The sequence below is a fragment of the Macaca nemestrina genome, chromosome 8, assembly GCF_043159975.1.
Source record: "Macaca nemestrina isolate mMacNem1 chromosome 8, mMacNem.hap1, whole genome shotgun sequence".
NCBI classification, from domain to species: Eukaryota; Metazoa; Chordata; class Mammalia; order Primates; family Cercopithecidae; genus Macaca; species Macaca nemestrina.
The window spans coordinates 131,764,937-131,777,568 of NC_092132.1; the positions used below are offsets into that span (position 1 = coordinate 131,764,937).

At 53.7% G+C, this 12,632-nt stretch overlaps 1 protein-coding gene across 2 annotated transcripts in view; it reads left to right on the forward strand.

Annotated features, from left to right (window-relative positions):
* LOC105482070 (phosphatidylethanolamine binding protein 4) overlaps positions 1–12,632 on the forward strand; it is a 226,386-nt gene that overhangs the window by 156,527 nt on the left and 57,227 nt on the right. The window lies entirely within an intron of this gene.

Here is a 12,632-nt window from a genome sequence, read left to right on the forward strand (position 1 = left end):
CTGTGGGCCAGGGGCTGTGTCCATAATCCCCACAACAGCCTGCAGTCGGGTGTCCCCAGCCTCCTACTACATATGTAGACATTGAGGCCCAGAGAGGTTGCGTGACCTTCCCAAGGTCACTGGACCAAAGAGAGTCACTCAGGGGTTCAACCTCCTGCTATAACTTCAAAGCCAGTGCTCTCTCCCGTCCTGGTGGGCAGGAAGTGCCTGAAAGCAGCATGTGTCGGCCAGGCGAGCGTGGTGGCCCACCCCTGTAATCCCAGCACTGTGGGAGGCCAAGGTGGGCAGATCACTTGAGCTCAGGACCAGCCTGAGTAACGTGGCAAAACTCCATCTCTACCAAAAACACACAAAAAATTAGCTGGGCGTGGTGGCATGTGCCTGTGGTCCCAGTTACTTGCCTGTCTGGGGCGGGAGGATGACTTGAGCATGGGAGGTTGGGTAACAGAGTAAGACCCCGTCTCAAAAAAAAAAAAAAAAAAACCACCACAGCATGTGTTAGGGAGGCATTATTCATTACTGTCATCATGACGGTCGCTGCTGTGAGATCTCGCTGAAAACAACGACCCTAGTTGGATCCTAACTGAATCCTGGAATCTGGTTCCACCCAGAACCTTAGGCCTCTCACTGAGCACCTGACCACCGCCATAAGAAAGCCACTGGGTACCCACAGGAGCAGCTGGGCCACTGCCTTTGGAGGGCCTCATCCCTACAGGGCAGTTCCGGGCACCAGCATCCAGTGAGGAAGTCGAGCCTTAAGCCAAAGGCAAGAGAAGGCTGGTCACACAGAAATCCCAGGAGGCATTCGTCCATAGACATCTGCCATCCACATTAGACAGCCATGCCCATCCTTCCCCAGAGGGAACACAGAATGAAAGCACAAAGAACATTGCTTAGCATCACTCACTTATTCTCAAGAAAGGACTGAGAAAGGATCTAAATATAGAAACAAAATAAAAGTTAGGTTGGAATGGGGGAGACAGAGCCCTGAGAAGTCCTGGGTTGCCCCAACCCTCCCCCAGGGAAGTGTAAGACCCGGCCCAGGTACCCCTACCCAAACCTCAGGAGCCCTACTCAACCAGGTGCGCTGCTTCTGCATGGAACAGGTGCCTGACCAGTACCCTCTGGCTGAGGTGGAACCTGCGGTTGCTGGCAGCTGGAACCTCCGGGGATTGCTGCTCCCCATTATGGGTCTGGGCAGGAAGGCTGAGGGACCTAGTGGTCGTCCCTATGACTCTGGTAGAAGCAAATGCCAGGAGTCCTGGGAGGTTGGTTACTCAGTTACCACTGAGGACACTAACCTCCAGGTGTGATGTGTATGGGGGCTGTCACTCTCAGGATACCCTAAAACATGCTGCCTCCAAAGCTAGGCCAGCTGCTAATAAAAGGGTCCTTAACCTCCTGGAGGATCAGAGATGCCAATCAGATGAAAGTGGTCGGGCTCTCCCTAGGGAAATATACATGCAAGCATATACAAACATATACAATTTTGTAATTTGTGGTCATCTGCAGACCCCTCGAAGACTATTCATGAGTCCTAGGTTAAGAACTTTTGCTTGAAGAAGACATTCTAAGAGACTTTTTTCTTAATTAGCACTCCCCGGTGCCCAGATGAGACTTTTTCTTTCTGTATGTGGTCCGTTGACCTTCTAAAAATGTCAGTTCCCTGAAACTCTCTGATGGATGGGTCGGGTATTTTCACACCCCCAAAAGCAGAGGTCTGGATCTGATGGTGTCTCAAGGACTTGCACCATGCTTAGCACAGAGTAGGTGCTCGACAGTGTGTGTTGAATGAATGAGGGAGAGGTTCCCATGTGCTCTGTGAGTTTGCGCTACTCTATTTTTATAGCTCACATGATTGCTCTTAATTCATAGTTATCAAGCCCACTGGTAAGGCGCCTTGTATCACTAAGATCAACATTATGGCCTTTTAAAGGGGAGTGTATTAGGGCTCATCCAGTCTCTGTGCAGTGTTTCTGGCACCCAGCCCGAGAGACCTCTTCCCCACCCACCCTCACTCCCATCTCAAGTCTCAGTTTCCCAAGCACTTGGACACCTCTGTCCAGTCAAGGCTGACACGAGCAATAGTGAGAAAGCCACAGAGCGACTGAAAGAACAAGATGGAATCCCAGATCCTCTCGTCCACTACAGCTGCTGAGATTAAAGAGGGGGAACTGAGGTCAGCAGGTCCTGTTCCTGGGGAATGGTGGCAGAGCGGGTGGCTTCAGCCCCCCGGGTTTCCTGGGCCTTGCTGAGAGAGGCCCAGCTCTGTCACCTGCGGAAGATGCCTGGTCGGCTCCCCCCTCTTCCCCAGGGAGGAAGGGGGAGAACCTGCCATATCTGAAGTCCAACATAGGCCCCTCCACCCATGAGCTGGGGTCCCTGAGCCTGAGCCAAACTCAAAGACCAAACATGTGAGGGTCTGGGGTAGTGGCGGAGGCCAGGCAAGGAGTCTGGTTTTCCCAAATGAATTCGGGTGGCTGGGCCACATGACATAGCCAACTGAGGCAGGAGTGGCTGTGTGGGAGGCCCGGGTACAGGGGGAGGGAACTCCTACCCCCGCCCAGGCCTTGGATCATTTGAAAGGCAAATGTGCTGGGTTGCCTAGGGAACGGGAGAAAAGGGACTTCCCTAGCACTGGTGACTAGTAAGGGATGGAGACGGGAGCTGTGATGCTGAGAAAATTGTTTCCAAAAAAAAAGTAAAAAGCGGTGACTAAGCAGCCCTGGTTATGTAAAGCGATCCCTGAGGAAGTGTGGGGAAAAGCCTGGAGCCCACCCCCGTGTCCCTCCTCCCCACTCCCAGCCCCGGTGCCTGCTGCCTTGGGAGTTTCCACCAGCCCCTTCCCCCTCCGGCTCTCCCGGAACTCCCTACTCCTCCACAGGACTGCGAGGCAGTGGGGCTGGGCCCAAGCAGGGCTTTCACTGCCAAGGGCATCCAAATGTGGTGGGCAGGACAGGGTACCAACAAGGAGATGCTGGGGCCTGTCCCCAAAGGTTCTGTCACCTCTGCTCTGAACAGGACACCTGGGGTCAGTCCAGCAGGGGGCAAAGGGTCATTTCCCATCCCACAATCGGCACCATCCTCTTCAAAGACAAAGAGTTTCAGATCTGAACCCCGAGGCTGCTGCTTGCTAACGGTGCTGTCTTCACAAGTTACGGAGTCTCTTTGGGCCAGTTTCCTCAGCTGGAGATGGGAGATAGTGTCTATCCCACAAGGCTGTTGGAGTGATTCACTAAGAGAGACAACCTGTGTGCAGTTCAGGGCACAGGGCAACACGTGGGAAGCACTCAGAGCACGTTTGTTTCCCCTCCCCTTAGCCAAAAGCAACCCTAGAGACCGTCTCATCCTTTTACAGAAGGGTAGACCTGAGACTGAGCATTAGATGCCTTCAGGATTGGAGGAGTCCGGCCATCACTTTAGTGCCTTCTGTCCACATCCTTCCAGCAGCCGAAGGTCTGCTGATCCAGACCCCTTTACTTCCTGGTGGATGCGTGGCAGAGGAGTGAATGCCTTCAGGACTTACAACTCCCACTGCAAGTTTTCTTCTAGTTTCCCAGGAGGCATCCTCTAGTGGGCAGCCCAGAGCACGGTGGAACCTCAAAGGATCCATGCAAGGTCATAGCCCACAAAACCTTCATCTGTGGTTAAGGCAGAAATGCAAATATGCCTGGCTCCCCAGGGAGGTTCTCCCTACTGTCTGTGCTTAAGGACGGGAGAGGACCAGGTAGGGTGCCCTGGACAAACGAACCTCAAGGTACGAACTACTCCAAGCCTCAGAAAGCTACTGAAAAGATCGAGAAACAGCAACCTTGGTCACCAATGAAATCGACCCAGGCCTGAATGAGAAAGGAATGTGTAATTCCTCTCTTGCCTCAAGATTTTTAAAAGGGCCAGGCACAGTGGTTCACACCTGTAATCCCAGCACTTTGGGAGGCCAAGGTGGGCAGATTGCTTGAGCTTAGGAGTTTGAGACCAGCCTGAGCAACATGGTGAACACTAGCTCTACAACAAATACAAAAATTAGCTGACTGTGATAGTGCGTGCCTGTGGTCCCAGCACCTGTGGTCCCAGCACCTGTGGTCCCAGCTACTTCCGGGGCTGAGGTGGGAGGATCACCTGAGCCAGGGAGGCAGAGGTTGCAGTAAGCCATGATCGTGCCACTGCACTCCACCTGGGTGACAAAGTGAGACCCTGTCTCAAAAAAAAGAAAAAGAAAAAAAGAGAGAGAGAGATTCTAAAACAATAAGATGCCTGGGAATCCATGCTGCTTTTAACTTTTCCTGGCGAACTACTGAGCAGTTGTCCCCTCCAAAGTGTTTGCATGTCCAATCTAAGTCGCCCATGTGATGGTTTCTGCCCTGTTTCCTCCCATTTGTTCTTGGAAAATAAAAATAGCCAATCGCTTTCTATATGCGTATACTCGAAGCCCTGCTGAGTGTCTCCTCTTCCAGACCTGACTTTCTTCACCCTGCTAAACACAGTGCTAGGGGCACCATATCAGTGGTTCATAGATATTTGCCAAATGAATGAACATTCCCAGTGGAGACACCACCCAGCCTTCCAAAGGACTCTTCTTGTTAGTGGGACACAGGGTTGGGGGACCACGGCACCAGCCCAGCTCTCTCCCTGTGCTTTTCTGTCTCTCCATATAATGGGGGTGTGGGTGGGGACATTTGTGACCTGGGACCCAGATGCTCTGCTAAAGACCCTTAGAGCTCTTTGCCTGGTGACCTCTGTGACGCCATAAAAAACCCACTGGCCTTGGTGTGGGACCTCTCCCTTGACCACCTCCTAGCCCGGTGACCTTTGACAAGTCACTTATTTCTCTGCAGCTCAGATTCTTTATTTGTAAATTGAGGCCAATAATAGCCGCATCAGGGTTGTGGGGAGCACGCATGCCTGGTTCATCAGAGGTTTTTGGAAAACATGAGGTGAATCCAAATATGGGGTACCTTGAACCCCACGAGGACTGGATCCTTCTATGGGGAGCCAGGGTCCCCATGGCTTTTCCTTCTCAGGATCCCAAACCCTCCTCTGGGCACCATCGCACGCGTGGAGCCGGGAGCCAGCTGACTTGGTGAGGAAACCCCATCCCCCTCCTCCCCCACCTCCCCCGCCCACCTTCCCACCACCTCTGATCAGTGCTGTGAGGATTAGTCACCACCTCCCATGCATCCCGTGCCCCCCACGCAGGCAGACGGGCTGAGTGCTTAATTGGAGTTCCTCACACCTCTGAGGACAGACTCCGACAACATGACAGAGAAGCCCGCCCTGGTGGCCGCAGCCCCTGACTGACCAGGGCACTAAAACTGGCTGAGAGGACTTTGCTTTCTCTGAAAAAGCCCCCTTCAGACGGTCTCAGCAGAGCAAGGAGACAAGGCCAGGGTAGGACCAGAAGGAGGGCTGGGAGCCATCCAGGAGCCCAGCATCCACAAGACAGCACGCCCAGAACCTTCTCCCAGGGGGAGCTCTCCAGTCAGGCCTCTGCATCCCAGTCCACAGGGTGGCCCCAGGCCCGCTCCATCAGCAGAAGCCTCGTTCCCATCTCCGGATCACAGGCGAGGGAAACAAGGACAACAGGAAGGCAGGAAAAGCATCTTGGGTGGAGCAGTTGCTATCAGTGGGCGTGCTTGGTGAGGGCCCAAGAAGGCCCAGGAGCCTGTCCAAGTTATCACTCGAACCCGGGAGGCGGAGGTTGCAGTGAGCTGAGACCGCGCCACTGCACTCCAGCCTGGGCAACATGAGCGAAACTCCATCTCAAAAAAAAAAAAAGAAGTTCACACTGTGTCTCCCCATAACTGCCTCTAAAGAGGACTAAGCGGGGCGTCTTCCAGGCAACAGGATCCAGTCTCGCATGGAAGCTCATGGATCTGTCCACTGTGGGCAGCTGGGGACTTTGGATCTGGGAGGAATTAGGTCATTTGCTGCTTTACATGTGCCGAGCCCAAGCAGAGAGGGGCGAGATGGACAATCACTGCAGAGCTCAGATAAGCTCAGGACAAGCAGGAGAGACAGGTGTAGATGGGCAGCCAACTCCAGGGGTACAGGAGGCAACCTTCCCCAGATTCCAGGGGCAACTAGAGAGAGGAAGGGAACCGTGGTGGCACTGCCCGGGAGTGCTGCTGCCTCGCGGGTCCCATCGCTGTGGGACTGTGTTTCCCCCTCTGTGCAGGGGCTGGTGGTGGGGAAAGCAGAGTGTGATGACGGTCCTGGGAAAGGAAAGAGAGCGGAGGGGGCTGTAACGAAGGAGCCAAGCTATAATTTCTCATTGAGGGCGCGGGGAAGCCAGAAAGTGAAAAGCAGCCTTCTCCCACACGCCCTCAGCCTCCCCAGCCTTGCATGTCTAATTGGATTCCCTCTGCCTCCTACAAGGTTATCCTTAGCGCCAGGAAAATACCTCATGGTCGGATTCTCTCCTCCCCCTCAAGAGGAAGGCTGGGGGCTTGGAGCAGCACTGCCATTCATAATATTTCCCGGTGCCCCAGCCACCACTCCCTGCTCTGGGGCGACAGGAGTGCCGTGCAGGGCGAGCGAGAAGAGAACCCCGCACCCAGTGGAGCTAGGGCAGGCTGGCAGCCAGGGGGTGAGTGTCCTGGCCATCTCAGGCTGTCACCCAGAGGTCCTGTCAATGTGGCCTCAGCTGAAGCCTGCTCATCTCCTTCAGGGCCTGCCTCTCCCCAGGGTTCCAGGGCTGCATCCCCCCCATCCCCACTGCCACTCTTATGCTCCAGGCCAAGCCCACCCTGGGCTCCAGCCCAGGTCACTCTCACAGCCTAGAAGGGCCCCACCCAACAGCCTGCCCACTGTGGTCTTGTCCTCTCCATCCCAGAAAGTTCTCTTGGGGTAGCCACACCCTCCTCTTCCACACTGTAAATGTGAGAGATGATGCAGATGGAGGAAGTGAGGGGAGTGGAAGAATAGAGGAGGGGGAACCCGGGGGGACCTGAGGGGAAGCATAAGGAAAGAGGGAAATCAGGGAAAATGAGGAAGGGGCCAGCACCCTTCCTCCTCCATGAGCAGATCAGTGCTGAATGTCTTTCCCAGTTTCTCACTTGTTTTCTCTGGCACACCACCTGCTTCTCTGCACACTCACCTCCTTTGTAGCGCCCTCCCTCCGGACCTCAGCTGGTGTTTCTCTGCCCCAACCCATCATTCCGACCAGTGCCCTTCCCATGTCCCCACCCAAGCCTGCCCCCCCCAGGACCCATCACATGCTGCCCTGGTTGTACCCCAATGCCATCCTTCAGGCCAGTCTGGCTAATGATATCAGGCCATGTGCCAACCACCTCCCAGCTCGGCAGGACTCACTTCGGGGCTGCTCTGAGGAGGAGGAGTCAACTGGCATGGGATTCATTGACCGATATCTGGGATGCCTCAATCAGAAAAAAATGGCTGACCAACCATTCTCCTTCTCACATCCATATCAAGCCACTTAGCTCCTTAAGTCAATGAGTGATTATGTTTTAGTCAATTGGGGAATAGATGGTGAAATTAGAGACAGGGAGGAATCAGTGTTTGCAGATAGGGAGAGAGAGAGCGTCAAGAAAAGATAAGCAAAAATGCAGAGAGGACTTGGCTGATGGAGAAACCCGTGGGAGGAGGATGTAAGAAGACAGTGGCAGCCGGAATGAAAGACCAGTGGTTTGAAGGCTGAGAGCAAGACCAGTGGGGTAACCAGGAGGCCCACAGACCCTGCAATCATCAACACTGAGGTTCAAAGGGACTCATATGCCAGGCACCACGGAAAGCTCCCCCAAACCACATAATTGTACTGTTGAAAGACTAAATCTATCAGCGTCAACATAGATCGGCCTCTGTGCCCCGGAGAACTTTCATGTTTTCTACCAAATCTCATCTATCAGTAAAAAGACAAATGAAGAAAGGGGAAAGGGAAGGGTTTGCAATGACTTCTGGAGACCCATGCACGCGCCAAAACCTTGGCATAATCTCTTTGCTAGGAAGGATGTGAGCACTGGCGTCAGCATCTCAGGATTCTGTTCTTCAAAGAAGCCGCTGCCCCTCACAAGGCTTTCTAACTATTACTTTGGCGTAGACATGAAGAAGGGGAGGGTCCCAGTGGTCCCCAGGGCCCTGCAGAGGTAATGGTGCCTGCCCTGGGCAGCCCCAGCCACAGACACACCTGCCTCTCTGGTTGGAGACACCCCTCTGTGTGCATCTGCAGCCCCCATTGTTCCAGGGGTGAGCCCAGACCACCCTGGCCATCCCTGGTAGGGACAGATGGCCCGGAGAAGCTCACTGCCGGCGCCTCCAGAACGGGAAACCCCCCCAAGAGCCAAGGAGTCGGGCAATCCTTCCTGCCCACTCAGAGATTCCGGAAGCCCTTCCAGCCTGGAGAACCCGCCTCCCCAACCTCTCTCTCGCTTCCTCTGTCTGTCTCCTCGAGCCTCCTGTGAGTGCACAGGAGGGCTGAGGGAAGCCCCGTGTGCCTGTGATGAACGGAGCTAATTTCTGGTTTGCTGGTATGCCGCAGAGACGCTGCCTCCGTCCCCCTCCTTCCCAGCAAACCCTCTCCCACACACAGACAAATAGGCTGCATATTTAATTGGAATTCCTCACACCTACAGGGTAAAGCCTTGTCAGTAGAAATAGAGCCCACAGCCAGCTGGCTTCCCCCATTCCACCCACCTTGTCTCTTAAAAAGAAATCCCCCCCCTCCATACGTGAACACCACCCACGGGCCCCTGCACACCCCTCCCGGCATGGTTGTAAAGGAGGGATTGGTTGGCAAGGCCGCTCCTTGCCTGGGCCTCGACAGCTGGGCCCACCCAGCAGAGACCACCCAGAGGCTTCTCCCTGGCAGACGGGCCCTGACGACCTTCCCATTGCCCACCTCAGGAACCCCCTTGCCAGACGCTCGGTGCTTCCGGGTTCCTGAAGGATGCTGCTGAGAGAGAGAGGCAGGCTTCTCGGGTATAAGGGGCCCGTTGATATGGAGAAGGAAGAGAGGGGAGCCCTAAAACCTAGAACATGACCTTAGAAGAGAACTTAGGGCCTGTCCCTTATGGTACAGGTGGGGAAACTGAGGCCAGAGAGGTGAAGGAAAATGTATCACATGGCTAACTTAATGCAGAGCTGCACTGAACCTGGGTCTCGGCTCCATAGACGCCACTTTGCCCCTTGTCCTGTGGCATCTCTCCAGGATGGTGGCACCCAGGAGCTGGCAGGACCAAGGAAAGACGGGCTCCTGGGGAAGAGCCAGGGAGAGACTGGAGGGCATGGGAGGACAAGGGACCTAAAAGGGATGAAACAGACCGAGAAGACCATGGGGGAAGGTCAGATTACTTTCTTTCCATATGGCAACAGAAGGAAATCGGACAAGAGGCAGAGGCGCTGACAGACAAGAGGAGGCTGAACTCAGGACAGCCTCGGGGATGGCCAGAACTCAGCAGCCCATCCTGGTGGGGACAGCTGGGCCAGAGTGGCTCCCTGTCTGCACCTCCAGAACGAGAGTCCCTGAAGCCTCACATCATGACCTCGACATCCAGGGTCAGCAACTTCAGCTGGGTTTGCCGGGTGGGCGGGCCTCGGCCCCCACCCCCTCATCAGTGATTTTTATCTTGCTGCCTCCTCCCTGTGGGGCCTCCTTCCCTCTCTGGCTAAAATTGAGCCTGGCACAGGCTGGCGCCAAACCTGTGTGTCAGTGAGTAGACAGCTGCCTATGGGGCTCTGAAGAGTACTGTGACATCCTCCCTCTCCCCCACAAAATATCATCTCAGTTTGCCTGAAAGTTCACCATTAGTGACTCATTTCTTTGGGTTAAACATAGCCCTCCCTTCTTAAACGCAGCTGCTCTAGGAAAGGGTAACTCATTGAGTCCTTAACATCCTAGCGTGAATGGGGAGATAAGTGAGATGCCGAAGCCCAAAAGGAAGGGAGGAAGTGGAAGCAGAGAAAGAGACAAAGAAGAGGAAGGAAAGTGATTGAAAGGGAAGACGAGAGCAAAGAAAGGAGTGGCAAGAGGCAGATCCAGTTCAAGCCGTGGCCTCCTTCCTTCAGGAGCACACACTGTGATCGACGGAGCGCTTTCCTCCATCCTGGCTTGAATCTCACAGCTCCGTGAAGCCAGCAAGAGGGAGGCTGTGGTGCCCATTTTATAGTTGAAGAGACCTGAGTGTCTCGGAGGTTGGAGGACTTGCCATCTAGCCTGTGAGTGGGACAGCCAGGGCTCTCTACCCTACCCGCTGTGCACAGCACCCGTCAGGGGACTGCACGGAGTTCACCTTCTCCCCAGCTCTCCTATCGTCCTCTGGTCAGAAAAGGGAAGGTCCCTGGCAGAGGAACGAGATGGAAAAGGGTGGAGGAGGTAAAGCGAGGACCCCCACAGTGAGAACAGCGAGCAACCCTGCATCCTAAAGCCCCCCACTGAGGCCCCTGAGGGAACAGAGGTGTGGCTGGAGGGCGGAGCCCCCACCCGCTCCATAGCGACAAGCCTGATGCCAACATTGGGAACATCCCACAGGTCCTTCTGGCAGCAGCCTCCCTCCTGAGCATCCTCTCAGGGGCCAGGAAGGCCTGCAGATGACTTTGCTGGCTTGGGGTATGAGCAGGCAGCTGTTCTGTAGGGAGAGGGGTAGGCCAGCCCAGGAAAAGGCCCCCAGGAGACAGAGCCGCAGGAAGAGACCCCAGGAGCCTGCTGAGAAATCCCACAGGCTTCCAGGCCCAGCTTCCTCATCCCCTCATCTCCCTGCCTCCCTCCCCGCCTTTCTTCCCTGGGGTCACGGGTCTCCTCCAGCTTTGTGCCCTGCAGGAAGTGGCCTGTCCGCCATATTGAAACTGTCCCCTGTGTCTCCCTCTTAACGAGCCAGGTTAAATATGCTGTAATCAGAGTAATAATACACCTGGGCTGGTGCTTGAGCGAACTGCCTTTTGTGCTGCGATAGGACATTAATAGCAATTATTCTGCTTTGTAATTGGAGCTTTAAATACTAATTCAAACAGCCAGAGGAAAACCAATTAGTGCTAATTTATCTCTATGTGTTTTCCAGAGCTGGTGTCTGTCATACTGTGAAGAAATAGGTTGGTAATTAGTACAGTTGGGTGGTAGATAGAAGTAATTATCAGATTCTTTCATTTTTCTTTGGGTGGGGGGAAAGAGGGGTAGGGGGTGGGGAAGGCCAAGATGGGTTTCTAAGTCTTTGTTCCTTTGAAGTTTAAAGAGAGGGCCCCTGTTAGCTCTGAGAGCCCAGCTCACAGCAGCCAAGACTGTGCAGGTATTTCAGAGGCAGGTGGGTTCTGGTGGAGGCTGCCTTGAAGGCCTTCACAGGACCTTCCAGCTAAGAGGCTCACAGAAGTAAGGCCAGCAATGTCACGGGAAGCAGAATCTTTCCTATTTGTCTAAGAAAAGGTCTGTGGGCCTCAGATAGCTTACCTTCAGGTAGAGGTGACAGTAGGGCCTGAGTCCCAGACCAGCCTCTCAGTTCATAGCTCTATGGCCTGTGCAGAGGCACTGAATCTCTCTGATAGCTGGTTTCCTCATTTGGAAAATGGACATAAGAATACCTACTTTGGGAGGCCAAGACAGGAGGATCAATTGAGGCCAGGAGTTGGAAGCTGCAATGAGCTACAATCACACCACTGCACTCCAGCATGGATGACAGAGCAAGACCCTGTCGAAAAAAAAAAAAAAAAAAAAAAGAGAGAGAGAGAGAGAATACCTGCCCTGCCTGTCAAGGTTGTTGTGAGGATTTAATTAAATAAAATAAGGTATGTAATGGGCTTGGAACCCAGGAATAATTAGTATGAGTTACTGAGTGCTTACAGTTTGCCTGGGACTCTTCTAGATGCCTTTGTGTATGCAGAATTACCTCAGCCCAAAGCCTTGACGCACTGTGTCCAATTATTTCCCTGCTCCCTCTCCTGCCCAGACCCCTCACCAGCTAGACAACCCTGGAGAAGTTACTTAATTGCACTAAGCCTCAGTTTTCTCATCTATGTCATAGGGGTAACAACAGTACCTTCTTTGTAGATTTATTGTGAAGAGTTAAATTAGACAATGATTACAAAGGCTCTTATCACAGTAATGCAGGGCAGGTGAACCCTAATGTGGGGCTTAGCCTGTGAGGGTTCTTGGCTTCACCCTGGAAAGACTTCAAGGGCGAACCAGTGGTAGGGCAGAAGAAAACAGCTTTATTGAAGTGGCAGTGTCACAACTCTGGCAGCATTACAGCTCCGTGACTGCTCCTGCAGAGCACGGCTACCCCATAGGCACTGTGCTGATCGTAGCAGCTCAGGGCAGTTTTTGCAGTCATATTTATACCTATTCTAATTACACATAGATTAAGGAGCAGTTCCTGCAGAAGTTTCTAGGGAAAGGGTGGTAGCTTTTGGGTGGCTGGGCCATTGCCATGGAAAGGGGCGGTAACGCCCAGGTGTTGCCATGGCAATGGTAAACTGACATGGCACGCTGCTGGGCGTGTCTCATGGAAAGCTGCTTCTACCCCATCCCTGTTTTAGCTAGTCCTCAATTTGGTCCAGTGTCTGAGTCCCGCCTCTGGAGTCAAGTCTCACCTTCTGCCTGAATGGTGCCAAGCATAGACTCAGAGTTCCATCCAGTGATTACTTAGCATTGTCAATATTATTATTATTTCATCACATATGGTTTTGTTATC